Source organism: Scleropages formosus, chromosome 2, assembly GCF_900964775.1.
Source record: "Scleropages formosus chromosome 2, fSclFor1.1, whole genome shotgun sequence".
In the NCBI taxonomy this organism is placed as follows: domain Eukaryota; kingdom Metazoa; phylum Chordata; class Actinopteri; order Osteoglossiformes; family Osteoglossidae; genus Scleropages; species Scleropages formosus.
The window spans coordinates 28,610,613-28,618,417 of record NC_041807.1 but is presented as its reverse complement, the minus strand read 5'-3'; the positions used below and the strand labels follow the sequence as shown (position 1 = coordinate 28,618,417).

The 7,805-nt window shown below is 49.5% G+C and overlaps 1 long non-coding RNA gene across 4 annotated transcripts; it reads left to right on the top strand.

Annotated features, from left to right (window-relative positions):
• The first annotated feature begins 289 nt into the window (after positions 1 to 289).
• LOC108936943 (uncharacterized) lies at positions 290 to 5,611 on the top strand. 4 transcript variants are annotated; one of them, XR_001966310.2, is made up of 5 exons: positions 290 to 542; positions 3,036 to 3,179; positions 3,340 to 3,451; positions 4,451 to 5,295; positions 5,575 to 5,611. It is a non-coding gene; the product is annotated as an uncharacterized LOC108936943 (long non-coding RNA). The 4 variants fall into 4 exon arrangements; XR_001966312.2 differs by having other exon boundaries at positions 290 to 634; XR_001966311.2 differs by having other exon boundaries at positions 4,451 to 4,603; positions 5,575 to 5,605.
• Positions 5,612 to 7,805: the final 2,194 nt, after the last annotated feature.

Sequence of the window (7,805 nt, the reverse complement as noted above, 5' to 3'; positions counted from 1 at the left end):
TCCAGTGTGTGGCAGACTGATGACCTGCTAAGAGGAAGCAAAAAAAGTTTGAATAAACCAGTTTCAAACGGTATATTAACGGCTGGCAAAGTCAGATTGTATCATACAAAACCATAAAATATTCCCTTCCAAAGTATTTTAGGGAGACTGCTAAGTAAATAAGGGACATATTAAAGCCGCGATTGACTCGGCCCATCCCCCTCCCCCGACTCGCTCCACATGTAGCTCTGAGATCGGCGGGCCTCTCCACCCTCCATTGCTCAGGTCTGGTTCAGAGGATCGCCTCCTCTCCCTGAGAAGTGCTAACTTGGACAGTGGGAGGAATTTTCTGTGGTTTATCCAGCGAGCTGCTCCATCTGTGTAAACTGGAGCTTGCCAGGATGTAGACTGCCTCTCTGCACACACACACACTCACACACACTCACACACACACACAGATATACACAGGCTTAACTCCTTCAGGGCTTCCCCCCTTCATCGGACGACTCCCGGCTTCCACACGCGTGTTTGCAGTCACTGCGAGGGGAAAGCGGGAGTAAAGAGTAAGGTTACGTCTCACGCACGGCCTTCCAGCTGAGTGCAGCAGCAGAGATGGGGCTGATGCTTTGTTTGGCGGTGTTTTCATGGCTTTCTGGTAGGCGCTCGAACGCTAATGATGGTAATAGGAAGACCGGCGGTTAAATAGAGTTTATGCAAGTGTAAATTGGAGTTGCTTCGCAGCCCATCGAAACGTGACTCAGCCGGGAGGAAGCGTGTGGGCGTCTGCGTGCGTCCGTGTGCGCCGTGCGCGATTGCTCAAAGCGGAGCTGAACCGTAATGGCCGTGGTGTACGAGGGGAGCAGGACTGTCGCATCCAGGGCCCCGTGTGAGACCCTGCCTGAGAACAGGAACAGAAACCTATTGCCTTCCCTTCTGCTTCGACACAAAGCAGCGGAACAGCGAGCACGGCCCTCCAGCCTTTTCTACCATGCGATATTTCACATTGACATGATTAGAATACCACACGAGCACGTGTCTTGTAGTGGCCTCCTCACTCCGCTTACGGGAAACGGTCGCCCCCTCGTTACTCAGAGCTCGTCACCATGAACCCGTTGTCCATCTCTACAAGAGCTGGGCGTCACTCCGCTCCCGGACCCGCGACTGTGCCAGGCCTCTGTCGGCAGCGCTCTCACCGCGGGAGCTAACTCGGGCGACGGAATATGCAATAAATGACTTACAGTTTTATCCATTTATGGAGCTGGATGTTTCGCTGATGTACTCTTCCCAAAGGTACAACAGCACAGCCCTTGTTGGGACTTGTGGGGGAGTCCAAAACACATAGTACAGCAGCAAAGCACAAAAATTTGCTATTCAAAATTTCCCAGCTCATTTTCTGTTTATTTTTATGCAGCGCAAAAAGATTGCATCGCGGCGTCTGCGTTATTTAATAACATATTATAACGAGGCTGGCTAACTTCGGTCTTCAAGCAATGCAACCGTTTCTCTTTCATTTAAACTTGGATTGTATCATTTATCGCAACACATTGTTTGGATCGGAGCTGGGACCATTTGAACTTGAGGATATTGTGCTTCTAAATGAAAAATTTCTTTTATCGCTTTCCCGGTCCCTGCCGGAATGCGTCTTTGAGGCCAGTGAGCAACGTAGAGGTTAAAGCCATCATGTTACACCTAAAGGGCATAGGTTTGAATCCCTGCTACTGCTGTAATGCCCTTGTGCAAGGCACTCACTCTGAGCTGCGCCAATGAAAATTACAGTGGTGTATAAATGGTTAAATAATTGTAAGTTGCTTAGTTTACACACCCAACACTGTAAGTAAGATAAATAATAGTGAAAAATAATAACCTGTTTGATAGACAAGTGCTGGTTTGGTGACGCTAGTCAGAGACAAGAGCTACGTGTTTAAACAGCTTTTATTAATTTCATTTTGTTCCTATAATTAAGCAGCACGGATTACCAATGCAGATAGGCCGCGACCTAATGAAAAACCCAACAGGACTCATATCCCGAGGCGCTCTGTGGGTATTGAGGAATGGGGCTGAAAGCACTGTGTCATAAAGATTGCTTGAAAATAGAACAAAGACATGCCTTAGTGAAACGTGCTCCGCGGGTTCTCTGGGGATCGGACCGTGCGCTTGGTGGCAGCGACTGTAGCTTGGCCACGCCGGCGTCGTCCGGCAGCCGCGATAAGTGCAGAAGTGTAAAGTGAGACCACTCAGCCACAGCATTAATCACGCATTCAAATACACACCAACCCTGCTTCTGGCTTGTATCTGCACTTATGCAACAAGGCAATGCGATTACTGCTTGTTTCAGGTTCACACAAAAAAACTCATGTTTTGTTGTGAGCTTTTTTTTTAAGGTAGTGAACTTTACAGTCGAAGCGAAATAGCACAGGAAACATATCCATACTGGATTTTACAGTGGCATGGCTCACCACCTGCGTGTTTGGGAACATGGTAAGGTGCAGTGATGCAGCGCATCCATGTGTCTTGTAGGTGCTTTACATGGAACTGTAAGCCAGTTAGGAGGATTAGTTGAGCAACGACTGTACCAGTCAGGCAGTGGTGCCAGTATTCTGAATGGCACAGAGAAGATCCTCCCCTTGTGTTGAAGGGAGACCACAGCGCTGCTGTCCCCTTAACAGCCGCTTTGCCGCTGAAGGATTTATACTCTGTGAGTCACTGGGCTGTCCCTGGCACGCAGACCCCCTGGGCCTCCGTGTTTATGACCAGCGCTGGCCAGCTGCCTGGCCCTCTCCCCGTGCCGGACATTAACCCTTACAGTCTGGCACGGTGCCATTAGCTGAGGGATGTGCAGGACTGGATGAGTTCTTGAGCATGTATGTGGTGATCCGTAAGACCTTCAGAAGTCACCGGAAAACTATGGCTCTTAACACGGGCATTCTCAGTCATGGGCAGATGGTGGGGGGGGTGAGGTGCATGATCTCAAACCTCTGCGCTAAACTTCTGCCTTGCCGCTCGTTGCATTCCGCTTGTTTTCACTTTGGATATGGTTTCTCCCGCTATCCCTGCAGACATGGGCCTCGACATGGGCGCCCCCGCAGCGACCACAAAACAACTGCTGCAATTACAAACCTCAGAATGGCAGGACGCGCGCTCTCACTCTACTCACCCAGAGAACTTATGAACCTCGGAGGACACGCACCAGCAATAACCAGGTATTCACTGATTATTTTCTCATAGTTCCGCGGTTTATTTTTTGTAAAACCGAGACTGGCTTCTATTACGCGCTCATTTATGATCAAATTCTACCCTAAAAGGCTAACGGAAAAGTTGTTGGCCTTGAATAAGAACGGTATTTGATTTTAATTTTCTTAGTATCTCAGATGAAAACTCCCAAGCCACATGAGGCGGAGGTTGGTGGCGTGCCTGCCGCTGTGGTCTGCTGGGGCAACAGGAGCAGAAGAAGGGGCTGACGGCCGGAGCAAAGGTCCGTCTTCTTTCCCCCTTTGCGGCTATGTTGCTGGGCCAGCACAAAAGCAAGAATTTGGGCCGCGATGCCGTTATTTGTGTCCTGCTTGAGAGCAAGCAGCGGGCACAGGGGAACCTCTCTGACTACCTGTGCCCCTACCAGGCATTATAAACAGCCCTTCCCCCTGGACGTCTGTCTAAGACTACTCTCGCCGAAGTGCAGCGGCACCGAGACGCCAGCCTCACATCCTCCTGCCCTATCGCAGCGGCGTTTTACCCTAACCGCACAGAGCTGACCGAGCCCAGAGACACTGCATACATGACAGAATGAACCCATGAAAGGATGAACCCATCTCTTAATAATACATTTTGTACTGGGCAACACAGCTGTAGTGAAGCTGCTCCACTTTGGCAGAGGTAGCCCTCACATGGCTTGGGGGAGACAGCAGGGCAGCAGAGGCCTGACACACACACACACACACACACACACACACACACAAGAGACCTTGAACGTTCCCTTGCAGAGAAAGGCTGGTTCATCTTGAAAAAGCAATTGAACGACTCACACGGTCGGGGGAAAATTCACAGAAGAGGAAAAAAATTGTCAAACTGTTTCGAAATACATATTTTAAGCATGTATTTTATATATTATACACTTTTATATGCGTAAAGGCCTCCCCTAGAATGTTTCTATTATTTTAAACTAAAGCATTTCATTGATTTATACAGCAAAATATTTTTGCTCTGTGATTTCAGGATAAGTACTTTGACTAAGGGCACTATGGCCAAAGCAGGGAAAGGGGCTTGAACCTTAAACATTGAGATCCCCGATGCCCCATAAGGAAAACACATACTGCTATTTTTACTGGGTTTAATGTTACAATTATTCATTTTGCACTGTTCTCCAAAGCAAATTACCGTGAACATTACGTAGTATTTAGCAGAGACTTTTTCACCCAAGGTGACTTACACCGCTAGATACGCTTCCTACAGTGAAACGCTCATCTTTACACCACAGGAACACAGGGTATGGGAAATTCACTTGAAACATCTGTCTTTGGACTGCGGGAGAAAGCCCATGCGAACCCCGCAGCGAATGAACGGGGGTTGAACCCGCATCTTCTCGCATCGCTCAGGTGCTGTGAGACAACAGCGCTACTGGATTGTGGAGGTGAGGCTGTAGGATTTCACACTGTCCTGTGGGTTTAACACAGGCCACTTTGACATGTTTGCTGCAGAGTGACTTCCATGATTGACATCAGTGCCTTGCTGGATGCTGGGCTCCGGGCTGCCGGTTACACGCCGCACGCCCCAGGCCGTCTCCGCGCTCGGCACACAGCCGCTCACAGCCCGATTGCTAAATTTGCGGTGATTCCTTCCTGTGCCACGGTCCTGGGCTCAGTGCATCCGCCTACGCAAGTATCCTGCGCAGGACTTTCTCTCGCAGAGCATTTCTCTTACTCTTGCTCACTTCAGAGCCCATATTGATCTCCTCGCTTCAGTCCCGAGCTGAAATTGTTAGGTCCGCTTGCTAAGTATAGCTCGCGAGGCACTCTGTCTAATCCACGGCCACCTAATCATTCTCATCGGTGCCGCCGAGGGGGAATTTAAAAGATCTCCTGGTGATTTAGTTTGTAGCCAGGCAAGCTGGGGCAGGAGCTGCTGGGAGCCTCGCGCAGCTCTGATGGCGGAGCCTGCGTCCGCTGTGTTTCAGCTCCCTGTGTCAGCGTGTGTGTGAGTGTGTGCTTGCAGTGTCTGCGTGTGACCGCATATTTTTTTTTCAGATGCCGTCATTTCACTTTGATTTATCTCACTTAAGCATCCCTGGGTACATCTCGCTCCATGACTAAAATGCAGCCGCAAGTAAGGGCAGAAAACAGCTCGCAAAATAGTCTGTTTTCTACGCAGCTACTTTTCTTCCTCTATTTCTGTTTTCTGCACGATTCCAGTTTAAACACTTTCAGTGTGTTAGAGAACAAAGGAAGTGTCAGGATGTAGTAAATATCAGAGTACAAAAGAAATTAGTGTTTATTGAGTTAAATATGTATATATTGCTGCTTGGCAAATGCACATTTTGTCCATTTGTACAGCCAGATTTTTTGCAGTTTCACACACACTTTCTGAACCGCTTGTCCCATACAGGGTCACGGGGAACCGGAGCCTACCCGGCAACACAGGGAGTAAGGCCGGAGGGGGAGGGGACACACCCAGGATGGGACACCAGTCTGTCGCAAGGCACCCCAAGCGGGACGCGAACCCCTGACCCACCGGAGAGCAGGACCCGGTCCAACCCACTATGCCACCACACCCTCTTTTGCAGTTTCACACACACACACACACACACACACACACACACACACACACACACACACACACACACACATTTTCAGAACCGCTTGTCCCTTACGGGGTCACGGGGAACCGGAGCCTACCCGGCAACACAGGGCGTAAGGCCGGAGGGGGAAGGGGACACACCCAGGACGGGACACCAGTCCGCCGCAAGGCACCCCAAGCGGGACTTGAACCCCTGACCCACCGGAGAGCAGGACCCGGTCCAACCCACTACGCCACCGCACCCTCTTTTGCAGTTTCAGTTCAGGTTAAATACATTATTCTAGGGCACTTAACCAGGGTTCTTCCCAGGATTTGAACCATTAAACTTCCAATTATCAGCCTATGAGTGTAATTACCACACTGCCTTACTCTAAAATGCCACAAGGCTGATATGCAGCTGTACTTATTTGATTTCCGCCAAAGGAATCCCAGGTAAAGCGTGTGGACATCGGCAAGTGTGCGATCCTCCCCAGCCTCGTACTACAACCTGCCAGCTTTCACTCCTTGACCAGGGTTAAGGAGGAACCCTGAACAAACAGCACACTTCAGACAGCTGCAGACAAAGCGAGCGCGGGAGGGGCGCGAAGAAGCAACAGGAAAGAGGGAGTATGGGAGAGGAAGACGGAAAAGAGAGAGCGAGATTGAAAGGAGGGGGAGGGGAGGACGGGGGGGGGGCTCTCCTGCATAAGGACGGGAAGGGAAGGAAAGAGGGAAAAAGTTGCAGAGGAAATTATTTTGAATCACTGGGGATTTCTCAGAGTTCAGTTCACTTTGCTGTGTGAAAGGAAAAGTTACGAAAGGCAGCAGGTTGCTGTGTGAGTCGTACCTGCGGCAGGGCAGGGCGGAGCAGGACCGGTGATAGAGCTGAAGGGATGGAGAGGACAGCCAGAGAAGGGACAAAGTGGTAGAAGTGACTGATTGACAGCAGTGTCTCTAAGTCTCAGGGGCCCGGAACTCAGTGTGGAATCGCTGTACAAAGAATGAAAGCTGAAGCTGTGCTGTGAGCCATCTGTGCTCAAAGAAAGGGTCATGAACCAACGGTAACAGTTGCTGGCAAAGGTGACTTGCCGGTAAATGTTCTGTGATAGCACTAGCTAGTGGATTTAAACAATACACGAACAAGACATTCTGCACAGGCAGACATTGTCCAGCCACAGGTTTCACACCCTCTTGTGTCCATCATGCCCTCCCTGACCTCTGTCTTGCTCAGACCTGGAAGATCTCAAAGGGCCACTTGAAGGAGCAGGGGTGGAGGAGGGTGTTGGGTTTAGGGCAGAGCCACCACGGCGAAGACACTTCTTCTCTTGACCTCTTTGCACAACTTCAAAGAGCAAACAGAGGGAGACAGAGCAGCCTTGTGCAAGCCAGCAGGGCGAGTGGCACCAGGAAATGCTCTTCATCTATTCCTCAGCGGGACCTGCAGCCCACCCTCTCCTCCCAACCCAGAGGCCCTACCCATGACAGCATTAACGGGAGCAGGGGATCAAGGTAAGCAAAGAGGTTCCGGAGTCTGTGTTCAGCATCCCTTTACCCCATGAAGTGACAATCAGTGTTCGACATCCCGCTACACAACGCTGTGACAGTGATTCACAACCTGCTACTCCACACACACAGCGTCAGTCGGAGTCCCAGCTTTCAGAGGACACCTCGACCCGTCTCCAGACTCTCTGTCACTAGCCTCAGCCATTCATGTTGACATGTATAGAGGAATTTAAGTGACTTCCTCTTTCAGAGGAATAAAGACTTTGTTTTGTCTCCATTGCTTAGAGACAAAATAATAGCAATATATTGCATCTAGTAAAGCGTGTTGTGGTCTGACTGAAGTAATTTGCACTTTCAGTTTTTACCATTTGTTGTGTAAAATTATTTTATGCCCTATGTAACGAACACGCACTTAGATGTTGGTTCAAAGATGTGTTTTTTCCTAACTGCACTAAAGTAGAGATGTAAAAAAAAAAAAAAGTCATGGATCCGGTCAATAAATAGATTTACACATTATTCCAGAGCAACACAAAGCTTTTTCACATCATCATCATCAT